The sequence below is a fragment of the Manis pentadactyla genome, chromosome 14 (genome assembly GCF_030020395.1).
Source record: "Manis pentadactyla isolate mManPen7 chromosome 14, mManPen7.hap1, whole genome shotgun sequence".
Classification (NCBI taxonomy): domain Eukaryota; kingdom Metazoa; phylum Chordata; class Mammalia; order Pholidota; family Manidae; genus Manis; species Manis pentadactyla.
Genome location: NC_080032.1, coordinates 82,669,037 through 82,685,217, shown reverse-complemented (window position 1 = coordinate 82,685,217; position 16,181 = coordinate 82,669,037). Strand labels below are relative to the sequence as shown.

The 16,181-nt window shown below is 36.9% G+C and overlaps 1 protein-coding gene across 5 annotated transcripts in view; it reads right to left on the bottom strand.

Moving 5' to 3' along the window:
* Positions 1–16,181, bottom strand: part of CCDC91 (coiled-coil domain containing 91) — a 329,601-nt gene that overhangs the window by 34,434 nt on the left and 278,986 nt on the right. The gene's annotated exons all lie outside the window — the stretch shown is intronic.

Sequence of the window (16,181 nt, the reverse complement as noted above, 5' to 3'; positions counted from 1 at the left end):
CTCCCTTTGCCCGGTCCCACTTCCTCCTCCCCGCTTAGGTCTTCACCCTAAACACAGGCCCTCATAAGTTTCCTGCACACGGATCTCAACCTAAGAGTTTCTTTTTTGGAGGCAACCAACTTAAGACAAACCGGCAGGGTTATACTAGTATCAGCAGCTTATTAGATCTGGATATGGCATGAAGATATTAATTAACTCTTACAGCTGGAAGAGATCAGGAAGAATATTCGTTCCATGGTAAGTACTTTTCTCCTCCAAAAGATGAATTCAGAAAAGCGGTGGGAGGGTAGGAAGACCACTGACTTTTGAGTCCCTTGGAAAAATATCTTTGTAACTTAGAATACTTATTTTAGCAAATAGAAGAATGTTACTGAGAAAATTGATAGTGTTTTGGAATTAGAGCTAGTTTTTTGGTTGTTACAAATAGGGGCTGGTTGGGCACTACTAGCATCTACTGGGTAGAGGCTAAAGATGATGCTAAACATCTGACAATATGACAGCACAACACCCACCTTGCCCCCCGCCATCCCAACAAAGAATTATCTGGCCCAAAATGTCAACAGTGCCAATGCTGAGAAATTCTGTTTTAGAGGTCACCAAATATATTTCGCTCATCATCTCATTTCATTCTTAGGATTACGGGGATTATGTGCATGGCTTCATTACAGGTGGGGGAATTTGGCTCAGTGAAGGAAACTGATTCGCCAAAGGTCAAAAAGAAATCTACCAGTAAAAAATGGGTCTAGTAGTTCATTCCGTTTTACACAATTATTTCTTGTCGGATGGTAGTCACTATCTAACTGGAGAACAGTGGAAACTTTTCACTGTCTTTTAATCTCTCCCCCACAAACCAAGAGGTAGCAAGCCTATTTATAAAGCTTGATCTGCAGGCTCAGGACTGTCATTCACTCATAAACTCTTCATTATACTAAGAAACTAAACCCTGAATTTAGGGTTTTCATCACAGAAAATAACTGACTGCAAAGGTACACATTCTGCATTTATATAAATAATATTTATACCCAAAGCTTGATTTTAATAAAAACTTCCACATTGTACAGGATAACTGGTGGATTTAATATATTTATATATAACATTAAAAAAAATAATGTTGTTTGTTTTGTCTTTTACTCCTAAGCAATAGGCTCAGGAAATACTGTCACCAGTGATGATGTATAGACCTGTCAGGAGGGAAGCATGGAGTCTAGTTGTTAGGAAGAATGTGCTCTCTGGTGTCCCAATTCGGACATTTTTGGCAGTGTGACCTTGAACAAGTTACCTAACCTAAACTTTCTCAAAGCTTAAGTTTTCTTACTTGTAACTGATACAAGGCCTGTCCATAAGGCTTTAACAAGACAATACACATGAAACACAGCGAATAAACCACACACACTGAATAAATGAAGCTGTATTGAACATTTGTTGCATTTTGGTGAATTAATTCTTGTCCCTGGGATAGTCTGGTGGACTGTAATCAGGAGTCTCACCCTGCCCTAGCCAAAGGGCAGGCATATAACCCTAACTAACAAATCAGGTATTGTCTCCCTGGAACTTACATACTGAGCAGAGAAGCAAAGATATGGAAAATGCTTAGTTTCGTCCACGCCTAGTAGTGGTACTTGACCAGTTTATTTTTCATTGTGACACCACTGTTAATGTTGCTGCCTCTGAGCTTTCTAGAGATGACTTGCTTCTTTGGCCCATTTCTAAGTCTGGTGTCCAGCCTCCCATCAATTCTGCAAGCCTTCAATATCTTTTCAACAAAATCCCTTTTCCTAAAGTTAGCCTGATGCAGTTCTATTGATTGTAAACAACAAATCCTCCAGATATATAGTTGCTATGTCTCACATCTACACAAATTATTAAATCTAATTAATATTTAATTAAAGTAAAAGCAAGTAAGATTTAGTGACTTCTCTCTGCTTTCAGAAATACCTTTAATCACTGACTTGTCTTTTGGTTTTAGCCCTAATATAGTGAAATCCACATGCAGTGAAATCTACACAGGAATTGAAGACTGTTTACCTAAAAGAAAGTTTTCCTGTGGAGCAAAGGTGCTGTTTAAGCAGTCGTCTCTGTTTGCTCTCTGTTGGGGCACTTCTTGGTAGGACTTCAAGAAATACAAGGCAAATGAAAAGAAACTGAATGTCTGATTGATGTCTGATCGCCTGAGTCCACGATTCTATAGGCTCACCTGAGATCTTAAATAAGAATCTTTTCAGAGACAGAGGCTTTCATTATTTTTGGCTTCCCTTCCGCGTCTTGGATGTGGTCGCTCTTTGGGTATAGCTCTGGGGCAGACTGGGTGGTCAATCCGAATCTGCAATTACTGGCATCAGGGCCAGAGGAGAGCAGGGTATGTAGCAGTAGTGTAACTGCATGCTTCTTAAACAAGGAATAAAATGAATAATCACTTTGGTTTCTGCTTTACAGATGCTTTGACCCATTTCATTTTTCACGGTGGGAAGATAGAATGGCAATTCTCTGAGTTACCTTGGGGTTCATTTCCCAGAGTAACTCTTGCAAGGCCATGGAATATTATGCCTGTCCACTGGGTTGCAATATGAAGAAGCCAGTAAGACGGCATTGCGGTGCAGGGTACAAAAACACGCTCCTTGCCATCACTTGGCATACAAAATTCAGTATTCCACTAGCTTTCCCAAATCTCAGATTAAATGAGTCCAAAGGCAAACAGTAACAATTCTTCGAGAAAGGAAATCTGGAAAAACTAAATACATACTTATGAAGGTCACAGACTCCTTGGTTCTTGCTGAATAGTTATGCCAAACGCCAGCTTTTTGTTTACAAAAGTAAGGAAAAGAAGTCTATTAGCAAATACTACCATGGGTAAAGTAAGTTTTTACTGAAGTAGATTTTACAAATCACAGTTAAGTGTAGTTTAGGTTGTTCTATAGTGCCATTACCCATCTGTCATTTTTGTACAAGTTTCTAAAACTGAAATGGCAACTCTAATAGGATCTCTGCAGATTAATTTATAGCTACGTAGAAGCTGTTCTGCTAACCTTCATTTAGATCACTTAATGCCCAGCAGGGCATTTTTCTCTTGATCTATATATGATGAGTGAAATATATGCATAAGAATCTTTAAAGTGACATAAGCATTTCTATGAATATAGTGTAGTAATTGGTTCAAAACAAACAGAAATGTGGGGGAAGGCATGGAAATATTTAGTGATTATATAATTTATCCCTTTTCCTAGAAGTATTTTACCCCCCCGGTGGTATAAGGAAGCAATTGATTCAGGGTGGTCTTTTTATTATTCATTCTTCTTAGTTGTATGCTCTCTTTTCTCAGTCCACTAGTTAGCAATTCTACATTTCATGAGAAGTTTAAGAACCCTGGTTGCAAGGGATTTACTCTTCTTACGGATTTTGCTGTACCCAACACATAACAGAACTCATCAATCAAAGATCTTTTTAATTTCTAAAGTGACATTGTCAAATCATGTCTTATGGTACTATCCTTATTCATAATAAAAAGTCAAGTGTCAACAATTATTTCAGTAGGTACTTTGTAAACCATAATCTAATTTTGCAATTTATAGCTTAGTTCAAAATATGCAATGAGATGTAGATACACCAATTTCTGCTATGAAAGCAGAGCGAATATTCCCCAGTGTGTAGCTACACCTATTCATCCTTTCACTCCCCATGGGGAAGAAGAACGAGCTACCACAGTGATCCCCACTAGTCCCTTGAAACATTACTAGCCCTTTCTCAGAGCCAAGCTGAATGCTAACTACTTTTTTTAGGCACAAAAATAGATATGAGTGGGATGGAGAGAGAATTAAGGCCAGTGAAGCCCACTACAAGGGACTCAAAGTTAACCAATTAAAACTAGAGAGCCAGAAAAGACTCAGTTCATCAGTTAATCAGTTAAAGCTCAAAAGGCCAAGAACAACTTGGCCTGGAATGTCTGAATATTCCCCAGATAAAGAAAAGTATCTGAGCGCAGCCCATGTTCTTCATTATGTCAATTAGATGATGCCATTGTAAGATTTACTTTAACCTGCTAAAAGGCCCAGCTATAAACAACATAATAAAGACATGAAGATTCTGCCTTAAAGCTAAAATTCCATTTTAAAACCCAGAAAGTTCAGAAGTAAGATTTTTAACATACTGTTAAACAAACAATAATTTGGCCACCCTGGGGGTGGGGCAGGTGGTCTTAATTGATATGCTCCCAGAGAAGGAAGCTGCTATTCTGGGAAGAAATCAGTGTAAATTTCTTATGTTAATTTTGCAGAATTATGGGGGAGAGCTGATAAGAAAAGAACCTTAATGTCTCATCAAAGGTAAACATCTTGAGACCACTTAAGTCCATAACACTAGCCCTTTGTCACATTCTTGAAAAAATCCTTAAAAGGGGGAACCCCCAACCTTTCAGTGCGCCTCTCTCTCTAAGGTGGCCCCCACTCCCTCTCAAATATATTTTCCAATTAGGAGAAATAAAACAGATCAAACAGTTATAGTCTTGAAAAGACAGTGAAACTTTCTAAAAAATGTATGAAAGTGTTCCCATCACTACACTGTCTCTTCTTAAAAAATCTCCCAGGGTCTCATTTTTAGATATAAGTGTGAAGAAACCACCAGTCATAAATAGAAACTCTGTACCCCAAACAAATGCTTATTAACTTATGAATACATACTGTATTTTTCTACTAATATGTTACACATGTTATGAAATATGTACTTTAAAAAAAGTAAGACTAATGTAAATGAATAAGGTTTCATTATATTTGAAAATCTGGTGCAATACTTTGGAATACAGCAATTCAGCTCTAGATAACAGTTTACTTACTTAACACTTGGTTTCAATGGCCATTGTAACTGGAAAAGATACCTCAAAACAATAAGCAGATGGACTCTGAAACAGTGTACAGTTAACTGTACTTATTAAATCATGACTCTCATTCTCAATTTTACCCATACATTAAGTTTAGTGAAATTTTTGACACTGAATTAAATATTATATTACACTAAAAACCCATGAAAAAATTTTCATATTTTGTTGTCATGTTTAGTGTTTTCAGAAGATGAGAGAAGAAATAGGAGGCTGGGTCATACAGGACCTACTGGCCACCGGCAATGACTCTGGCTTTACTCTGAGTGAGATGGAGCCATTTCAAGGTTTTACGCAGAGAAGTGATGTGCCTACTTAAGTTTCAGAAAAGGTCTTTGCCTACTGTAGTAAGAATAGACTCTGGAGCACAAGAGTAGACTTGAAGATACCCGTTAGCAGGCTTTGCAGAAGTCTAGGCAAAAGATGTCTGGCCTGCACAGTGGTGACAGCAATCAAGTTGGATAGAATCTGGCTCTACTTTCCCGACTTCCCTATGTATTGTATGTAGAGAGAGAGAGCGGTAATTCCTAAATGTTTTAGCTTAGACATAAGTTTGCTGGGAAGGGCTCTATGATCTCATTGGACTTCATTAAGTCCCCATTCCATGTACTTATTTCTACAGCGCCCTGTCCCACTTCTCTCATAGCACTATCATAGATGTGACAATTTCTGTTTATTTCCCCATATCCGTATTAGCCTTGGAAGTGTAGGATCATGTCTAGCTTGTTTATAGTATATACTTAGTATATAAATATTCAATAAGCATTTGTTAATGGATGAGTAAAGTAAATCTAGACAATAGAACTCACCACTCTGTTGGCAATAAAAATACTGCGAACATTTTCTTGGTATAAGACTATACAGAACCTTGGTTCTTATTCTTCAATAGTGCTGTATCACCAATATATAAAATAGTTCAAAATCACTTATATTTTATGATGAACCTCTGTAGTTAAATAATACTATAGTCTTCAGCAAATGGTATTAACTGTTGGTTACCATGTAAAGGGCAGCTAGTATTTTTCATAGTCTAATGCAAGAAAAAGTTTTAAGAACTTAAAGTATATGAGAATTGCTTTGACTGGTTTCATTTGAAATGTGAACTAGGCCAGACCATATACTATTGGACACTAATAAGATGAGTGCAAAAATAAAACAATTACAGCTTTAGAAATGGGGATTGGGAGCATTCATATGTTGGGTATTGATAATACAGTTCAAATCTCTATGGAATAGATACATTCTGAAAATCTTTTGTTTTTACTGGTTTTATACAGTATATACTTTGAGACAAAGTTATTGAAACAGAGCTTTAAAAGCCCTAAGTAAATTAGTAGCATGGCCTTTCATGACTCAAAACTTGATAGTGTCTAGTTATTAATTTAGCTCTTCACCATATTCTTTGTGCTTAGTATGTATGAGCCTAACAAAAAAAGGAATAGTGTCTTATCATTAAAACTATTTTTGGTAGAAACCTTGAAGCAAAGAAGATAAATGAGTGGAACTGTCATGAGACACTGGGTGTCACATATTCTGTATAAAATCCCTTTGCATTTATCTTTAATGTTGTTACGTGCTCAGAAGAGAACCAAAGTGTATTTAGCTTATGGTGTCTCTCTCTTAAGAAGCTTCTCCGGGTGCTTTTACCTTGGTGAGTTTACTACATTCAAAGGTTGGTTTTCAGCTGTGCAGGTTCAGATCCCAGATTTGCCAAAATACTAAGCATAGATCTTTCTCTCAAGAGAAGACTTGGAGTAACTCAAGTCCACAGATTGACTATAAAAACTTCCCCTTGTTATAAACAAATCATCTCAATGAGCATGAGATCTGAGCAAATGAAATTAGATTACATAAGTGTTTAATTGCATTCCTGCACTGATGAAATTAAATTTTACTGACCATCTGCTATGGGCCAGGCTTATTCTAGATAACAGAATAGAGTGGTGAATATAAATATTAACAACTTTTTCTTGACTATATCCCCTCAGGAAAAGGAAACAAAAGCAAAATAAACAAATGGGACTACATCAAACTGAAAAGTTTCTGTACAGCAAAGGACACCATCAGCAGAACAAAAAGGCACCCTACAGAATGGAAGAATATATTTGTAATTGTATCCAATAAGGGGTTAACATCCAAAATACACAGAGAACTCAGATGCCTTGACACCCAAAAAACAAATAACCCAATTAAAAATGGGCAGAGAATCTGAACAGACACTTCTCCAAAGAAGAAATTCGGATGGCCAGCAGGCACATGAAAAGATGCTCCACATCACTAATCATCAGAAAATGCAAATTAAAACCACAATGAGTTATCACCTCACACCAGTTAGGATGGCCAACATTTAAAAGATAAGAAACAACAAATGTTGGAGAGGATGTGGAGAAAGGGGAACCCTCCTACACTGTTGGTGGGAATGTAAATTAGTTCAACCACTGTGGAAAGCAATATGGAGGTTCCTCAAAAAACTAAAAACAGAAGTACCATTTGACCCAGAAATTCCACTCCTAGGAATTTACCTGAAGAAAACAAGACCCCTGATTCAAAAAGACATATGCACCCCTATGTTTATCGCTGCACTATTTACAATAGCCAAGAAATGGAAGCTACCTAAGCATCCATCAGTAGATGAATGGATGAAGAAGAGGTGGTACTTATACACAATGGAATATTATTCAGCCATAAGAAGAAAACAAATCCTACCATTTGCAACAACATGGATGGAGCTAGAGGATATTATGCTCAGTGAAATAAACCAGGTGGAGAAAGACAAGTACCAAATGATTTCACTCATCTGTGGAGTATAAGAACAAAGGAAAACTGAAGGAACAAAACAGCAGCAGACTCACAGAACCCAAGAAGGGACTAGCAGTTACCAAAGGGGAAGGGTGGGAGAGGATGGGGAGAGAGGGAGAAAGGGATTAAGGGGCATTATAATTAGCACACATAACATAGGTAGGTCATGGGGAAGGCAGTACAGCAGAGAGAAAACAAGCAATGACTCTATAGCATCTTACTATGCTGATGGACAGTGACTGCAGTGGGGTGGGGGTGCTTGACAATATGAGTGAATGTAGTAATCACAATGTTGCTCATGTGAAACCTTCATAAGATTGTATATCAATGATACCTTAATTAAAAGAAAAATTTAAAAAGGGGATATAGTGGTGAACAAAATAGATGAGGTCCTTTCTCTCTCCAAGCTTATATTTTAGAGGGGAAGACAAACAAACAACATGGTTTTTATTGGTTTATTTAATGATGTATCCCTAGTACTTAAGAGTGTGGCCTAGCACTTATTAGGCATTTGATATTTGTTGACTGAATGAATAATGTAACTTAAACTATTAACATATTTTCAGATAATGATATGTGCTAAAAAGAAAATAAAACAGGGTGGTGATACGATAAAGTAAGAGGTAGGAAAGAGAATGGCTAACCTAGATTGGGTGGTATGGTAGATTAAATGATCATTTGGCCAGTGTTCATCCATTCTTTCTCCCCATCTCCATGGGAGGACAAGGCTTTTCCACTCCACTAACATTAAATATGACTATGCAACATGCTCGGCCTGATGGGGGTGGGATGTGCTTCTCTGCCTTTTGGTCTTGGGTTTGGCCATGTGACTTGCTTTAGCCAAGATGTCAGAGAGATGAAACAACCAGGAGAAAGTGGTACCTTTTTTTGTGTGTTTATGTGTTTGGGCTTTCCCTCTTACACTTGCCTTAGATAGCCCATCACAGATTCCTTCTGAGTTTTGGAAACTGTTCATTGGCTTAATTTCTTTCACAAAATTCAAGGCCTTTGATTCCTGAATGTCTATGCTACTTTCACTCGACTAATGATGTGAGAGTCTTAAATATAAACGAAATATGAGTGAACAAGTTGCGCTTTGGTGGAGAGGTGAAAGGAAGGAGATATTACTAACTATGAAAGCATACAATAAAAATGGCTGATGTAAAACCTTTTATTTTTTATTAATAGGACTTCTTAGTAATTTAACCACTAAAATCAACCAAGGGCAGAAGGAGGGCATGTTTGTTTAGTCTGGTGTCTAAGCTCCACCCCAGACAAGATGTTTTCATTTTCAACATATGATACATAAGAAAAGGAAAATGTGAACTACAGGAATGGAATAAATATTGAGGACAAAAGCAAAGTGTTGAATATATTACAGTCACACTAAATCTTAAATGAGTAAGAACTCTACACTATAAAGGAAAAATAAAGGAAAATAGTTATTTTATATGCCAAATGTCCCCACAGATGAATAAGAAATTATGATTAATATGTTCCTGGTACAAGGTAATAATCACATTATACATGCAAAAAATACAAAAACATGAAAAGCCATGGTGAGAAGAAGAGTGGGATTACTTAATGAAACAATCTTAATGTACACTGAATGTTAGATACAGGATTTATCCTAAAATACTATACTTCAAATCAAATGTAGAAAGTCATCTACATTGTCTGGAAAGTAACACAAATGGATTGGAGGGATTTAACTTTGAAATTAACTAGTATAATAATGTTCCACTGACATGCAGGTTTTGAGCAGCAATAATCTACAACAAACCAGAATCTCAAAGAAAGATAGAAGTGAAAAGGACTGGTGAAAATAAATGTAACAAAAACTACATAGTTATTACATGGTTAAGGACTGAAGCCTCCTGTTTTTCTGGCTTAGAATTTATGTGACAATTTGATCAACAGTACCTTGCTGTCTGGGTTCTCACTGTTTTCTTCAGTTTTACACATAATCAGAGTTGAAAAAACAGCAGAGGTCATAGATCACTACTTTGATAGCAAGAAAACACAGAAGAGGTAGAAGAAATAGACCCACTGATAGGAGTATAAAGTAAATGTAAAGAACAAAGATGGTGCCAAGGACCCAACAGACAACTACTATTTAATCTAGGTGAACGCAGTAGAAGAACAAGGCGAGCTCTTTTTACTTTAGTAACCTTTGGGGCCATCATTCTGTGGAAACAAGTGCTATAACTAATGTATATAAGGTGCCCCTGAACTGCCAGTGAGAAAAAAATGCTGGTTAACTCGAGGATAAGTTTAACCACTCAAGCTTAAAAACCTAAAAAATAAAATCTATTTATATATACCTTCTAAAACTATTTTTAGCATAAGTACATGGAAACAAAAAGTTTATCTATCTAAAATGCTGCATTTCTTCTGAATAGTGTCACACAATTTAGGCATTAACTATAGAAACCTTGCATTATTTGAAAAAGAATGAAATCGTGGTGGTCAAGTGGCAACCTTTCTATAAGATGTCTGATGCACTTGGTGATTGCTAAAGCCCTGTCTTAGTAAGAATGAAATCCATGTAGTTTGGCTTCAAAGGATCAGTTTTAGAATTAGCCAAAAGACTAAAAATCTGGAAAAATATTTCTACAGCAACCATAGCAACCTAGAAAAAAATTTCCAAAGTATGTAGTGGTCATTTATAATGTTCTCTGATTTCTGATACCCTTCCTATGTTTGATGAATTTCTAGCCTTATGAATTATGACTCTCCTAGGTAATATCCAGAAAAACTCAGTTATCTCTTCTCAAGATTGCTAGTCAGAGTCCACTGTGAAAGACTTGGATTCAGAAGAGAACAAGAGAGGAAGGAGGCTCTGTGTAGCATCCACTTAGCTCATGGAGACCAGATGTAGTCAACTGTCGGGTATCATAATGGTTTAAACGAACAATGGGTTCTCAAAGCACTTGATGGGAAATGCAGCAAAGAGGGACTTACGTGTAAGCAAGTTTTGTGGTGTAGTTTTGGTACTGCTTCTGAAAGTTTTACCTTGACTCTGGTTCTCCAGCTTTTAACAATTTGGTCAACTACTCAATTGCTTTTAATAAACTTTTCTACTGCTTAACTTGCTAAAAACAGCTTCTATTGCTTGAAAAAAGAGCCCTGGTTGATATTAAATGGATATTAGAAGTGGTTGAAGACAATATAACCTCAGGAAAATAAAAAAATCTATGACTAGCTTTCTAACTCTGTAAGGGCTAATGGATCTAAAAATTTATGTTTTCTGAGAAAAGAAAAGAAAAAAGTAAACTGATAATCTATAGCCTACAGTAGTAAAATAAACTACTAACTATAGTCACTTGAATGAAGTGACCAAAGGTGGCAAGTTTTTGAGAGATTCAGTGGCTACTAAAATGGAACAACAATATGAAGAATATGAAGACTTCTAACCCCTAATCTTGTTCCTGGGATGGAAAAGCCAGCATTTGTCAGCAGACCTGTCTACCTTCCACAGGCCAGGAGTGCTAACATCGAGCACTGCTTTCAACGGGATGATGGGATGCAGACCTCAGGAAGAGGCACTTGAATTCAAGAGACAAGAGGAAATGGTTACTGTTATTGCTGTGAGGGCTGAGCTGTTTAGAATGCTTTGACCTGCAGTGACCATTGGCTTTGGCTACGATTGGATGAGCCATATGGACCAAAGAGATAGGCATCCAAAAACCCTAATTTAATAAATTGTTAAGATATCTAGTTTAATGAAGAGAAGACTGACTTGAGCCACTGTAACAAAAAATTTTTACTCTTCCCCCACTTCTAGTCCTTAGTCAATTCACAGACCCAGAGTTTTGTGAGTGAAGAAGAGAATGCAAGTCCTTAAAGCCATAGACTGCATGATACCACAGGTGTGAACTGTTGTACTACAGCTGTGAACTCACAGTGAAAACCGGGGCTCTCCTGAAATCCCACTGTGGACCAGTGGTCAGATCAGATGCATGTAGGAATGAAACCGAATGGAGCTGTAGGCTGTCTGCCTCGTATCCAGCCTAGTAGGGCCCTAACATGCACAGAGTATACGGTTGGCATTTGAGAAGAAGTGTAGATTACTAGAGGCTTAATCATAAAGTGATTTCAAGTGCAGCTGCTGCCGCAGATGTGCAGCCTTGACTAGAGCTCTTAGCACAGGTACATGAGTATTAATTTGGCAAATGCATTTTTCCCTCTATCCCAATAGATAAAGAACACCTGTAATAGCTGTATTCGTATGACAGGTACAGCAATAAACCATTTTATCTTAGGGTTACATAAATTACTTGGCTCCAAACCACAATGTATTTCACAAAGACCACTCCTGTCTCACCATCACGTGAGAAAAATAACATTGATGACGTGTGTCTGCAGGACCTGGAAAGCAGGAAGTAACAGGCACTCAGGATTCTTTGTGAAGAACAGGTATGTCAAACACACCCATGAGTCCCAGATGAGTGCAGGAAGGTGGGAGACAGATCCCAGAGCTACACCTCAGTGAAGTTTCTGAGGGCCCACTGATCTTGAGCACACCAGGACAGGACAGCCTCGACAAAGACAAAGGTAACTTACTGCGCCTTGCACCTCCTGCTGCTAAGAAAGGCGGCACAGTGCTTGGTGGGTCTCTTTGAAGGTAATATATCTAACTTTGGGAATCCTACTTTGACCCATATATGAAGTGACCCGAAAGCCTCTAATTGTGGGTGGGCCCCAGAGGAAAGAGGAGGATTCCTAGTTAGTCCAGGCCTATCTAGTGTATTTACCTGGCCTTCAGGACTCAGTGGGTATTAGAACTGTCAACAGTGTATCAGCAGGCTATTTGGAGCCTGTGGCCAGTTCTGACAGAGGAGTCCCAGCAGAGATCTGAAGGCTATGGAACAAAGTCTTCAGGCAGCAAAGCCTTGGCCCTCTGAAAAGCAACATTTAATTCACTACTAAGTGCTAGTACAGCCTGTATATTTGATTATGAAACAATAAATGAGATCTGATCTGCCCCAAATGACCTTGGTTTAGCTGATTCACCTAACTATTAAGTCAGTCATGCCCGGTAGCAACCCATACGAAGTGCCTGACACCTAAGGGATGAGAGCTGGCAAAGTTCTGACCTGCAGAAGTTGCACGATCTGATCAGTCACAACCTCGGCCATACTTGCCGGTGGTGGGATGCCCCAAAGACCTCAGACCATTCTCTTTATGGGCTTATTTTGTTTTAAAAGGGATAGTCAAAATATTTTATTATTTTAGTTAATGTTACTATGTTTAAGTATGGAAGAACGGGGTTTTTTGAAAATTATGATTAAGTACTGGCAAAGGATGTATATTGATGTTGAATGGTAGTGAACACTTGTCAAGTTCTCTTGTTCAGATACGTTTTGAAAACCCTTAACATATCAGGGGAGTCTAAGCTTCTAAGTTCTGCCCCTGCAAGGCAGAATGCACAAAAGTGTTTCCTTAGCTTCTTTTATGCCCAATATTCAGGCATGTGACCAAAATTCTACCAAACAGGTTTGCCCTATGAGATTTTAATAAGAAATGAGTAATTTGAAGGATGAAACTCATGCGGGACCTCCTTGGTTAGTGAGGGTGGTGGTAGAGACTTGGCTGTCGGGGGCAGCAGAGGTTGTGAGACGTTAGTTCAACACACGAGGCGTAAGTGGGCAAGTGGAGGCGACCACGGCTCTCTAGTGGTTGGCAGGGGAGGAGGGCAGTGGCATTTCCTCGTCGGGCCAGTTCTATGTCATGGTTTTAGGTTTTGCTTCTGGAAGCTGAGCTTCAAAGCCTGTGTCTCCCATCCATTATTATCCTTAATAAATAAATTTCTTTTCTGCTTAACCAAAGTCAACATCTATTACTTAGCATGAGGAATTTGATCTGCATTTTAAAAATTACATAGTTTTCAAATCGACCAACAACCTGTCAAATATTTACAGGATCTTAATATCGGGTTAATTTCAAAGTATCTGATAAAGGGGTACAATGATAAAAAGTATTTCTTAGAGGGTACAATGATGTGAAAGTTGGAACATGATGTATAAAACTGAGGATTATGGAATATCATGCATGAAATTTCAACTGAACCAATCAATGATGAAGGGAATGAATGAAAAATTACTATAGAAGACTGTAGGATAATAAATATCTTTAAAAAGAGAAAGAACGAGAAGACATGTACACTGGTACATCATTCCCAAAGAAGGAAAAGAGTGCTGGCAAAATTATTGCTTTGCGTTATTCATCTGGTATTCCTTGTTTAAAAAAGTAACAAAAATACTCTGACAATTTAGTCAAAGGCTAAGTCAGACATGTAATTCACCATAATCTAATGGGTTTCATTCAAAAATAACCTCATTATAAATGGTTATCTGTTTCCTCTCTTCAGACTAGAGAGGCTTGGCCTTCTTCTAAAGGATGAACATGAAGCTTCAGAGCAAGACAGGAGCACAGAGGTCATGTCAGTGCATATGAATCAGCAACAACCAGAATGTCAAGGAGGTTTTTTTCTGTTTTCATATGAGAAGAAAAATACCGCATCTTTTAGAAAATGATTTTTTCATGATATTTCCAAGGCACTATTAGTTACAAACCAAATTGTTATTTTTGCTATTTTTTTCAAAGGAAGAATTGATGGCTAAGGAGATACATAGGATGGAAAAAAACTATACAATAAATCAAATTTAAAAACTTCCAATGTCTTTAGTAATAATACCACCTCCTTTCTATTTAAAGTTAGAGGTTTTGATAGTGGAAGGAAATAAAAAAAGTCATTTCATTTCAAAGTACCACATGAAAAATAACTCATCTCTTAGCTATGTAACAATTGAGAAATAAGTCAAAGAAAAAGAAGCAACAGATATTCATAAATATTTAAGGTAGTTTAAAAGAGTATGAGCCTAAATGGAATATGCCCATAATTCCATAAATATAATTTCTATACTCCAATTATTTAAAGTATATAAGAGGAAAATGCTATATTTCTAAATGTTCTATAAGAAACTCTTGTACATAAGTGCAAAGGCTGAACTGTTATTGTTCAATTATTTTATTTTCTTGTAAATAATTTCTTCTCCCTACCTAGCAAGATGAAGAATCAAAAGCCACTAAAAAGAAGTGTCAGACTGGAGTAAATACTAGGGTTATATTGCTTAGATCCATGCTAAATAGAGTGAAATTAAGTTTTTAAAAATAACATTCTCTGAGCCAACACAACTTCAAAATTTAACAAAATGAGTGTTTTTTTAAATAGAATGTATTGGGATCATGATTCAGTTTTCCTAATTTGCTATATTAAAAACTTGTTTGCCAAAATGACTTGTATATTTGTATATATTTTAAAGGAGAGAAATAACCCTGACATGTTAGTTTTATTTTTTAATTTCCAGAGGAAATATAAATCTAAGGGAGTTTGGCATTAGCCTGTATGTCAGCAGAAATGTACATTAATTCCAAGGTATACCTATGAGGACTTCTGAGAACAAAAAGAGAATTGACTAAGGGTTTTAGTTTTAAACACTAGTATTAATGGATTGGATAGAATAAAAGGTACAGGTAATACTACCTAGAATAGTAGAACAGGGTTTAAAAACACAAAACTATTGTTCCATATAAACTTAGGGTGGTTTTAACTTCACAGCCCAATTCACATTGCACATTTTATAGAAACATCATCCTAAGATTTTGTTATTAATCTTTTACTAACACCTAATATGGTCATGCCAATTAGGAAAATGCTAGGCCTGTTTTTTTAATATATAAATCAAAACCTTAAAACCCTGCAGGAGTGAAATAATATTTAAAGTATCTGAGCCAACAGTCTTTGCTACTCAATATCCAACTCAAAAGTTGAGAGTACGTGAAAATGTATTTAAAAATAATATATAAATTGAATGCAATACATAATTTCAAGTAATTCTCCAAATGAGGGGTGTGTGTATGCACACTGTCCATGTCATGTGTTTCTACTGTTCTTCCTAATTTATCTGAATGGAGATTATTTATCTACCTAGATGAAGCCCGTAAGTTTATTTAATTAACTCAGATGAAGCCTGTAAAGTAGAAAGGGCACATTAAAAACCTGTTAGTGGAGAAACTGACAATCCCAGAATACCCTATGAAAAATAATGCATAAAGTAAATTATCCAATCAGACTGAGAACCTCCCTCCATGGTCTGCAGTCAGACACAGCGAAGCTAAAATCTTGAATCTCTTTCTTACTGATCCTGGGCAATTACTGACCAATCTAATACTGATGACTCTCTATTTTCCTTGTCTGCAAAGTGCAGATGATATTTTTGGGCTATTCTGAGGGTTGTGTGTAACAGCATTAATAAAATAGCTACCACAGTATCTTGGACAAACATGGCACTCAATAAATGGTGGTGGTTTTGTATTTTTTTTTTCTGATGTAGAACATTCCTTTTCACTTAGATTCCAGTAGAGCTGAACATTTTTAGGTATTCCTTTAGTGTTAAGGTGATTTAAGATAATGTTTTCTGGTTTCTAGATTGAATTTCTAGAGTTATTTTTT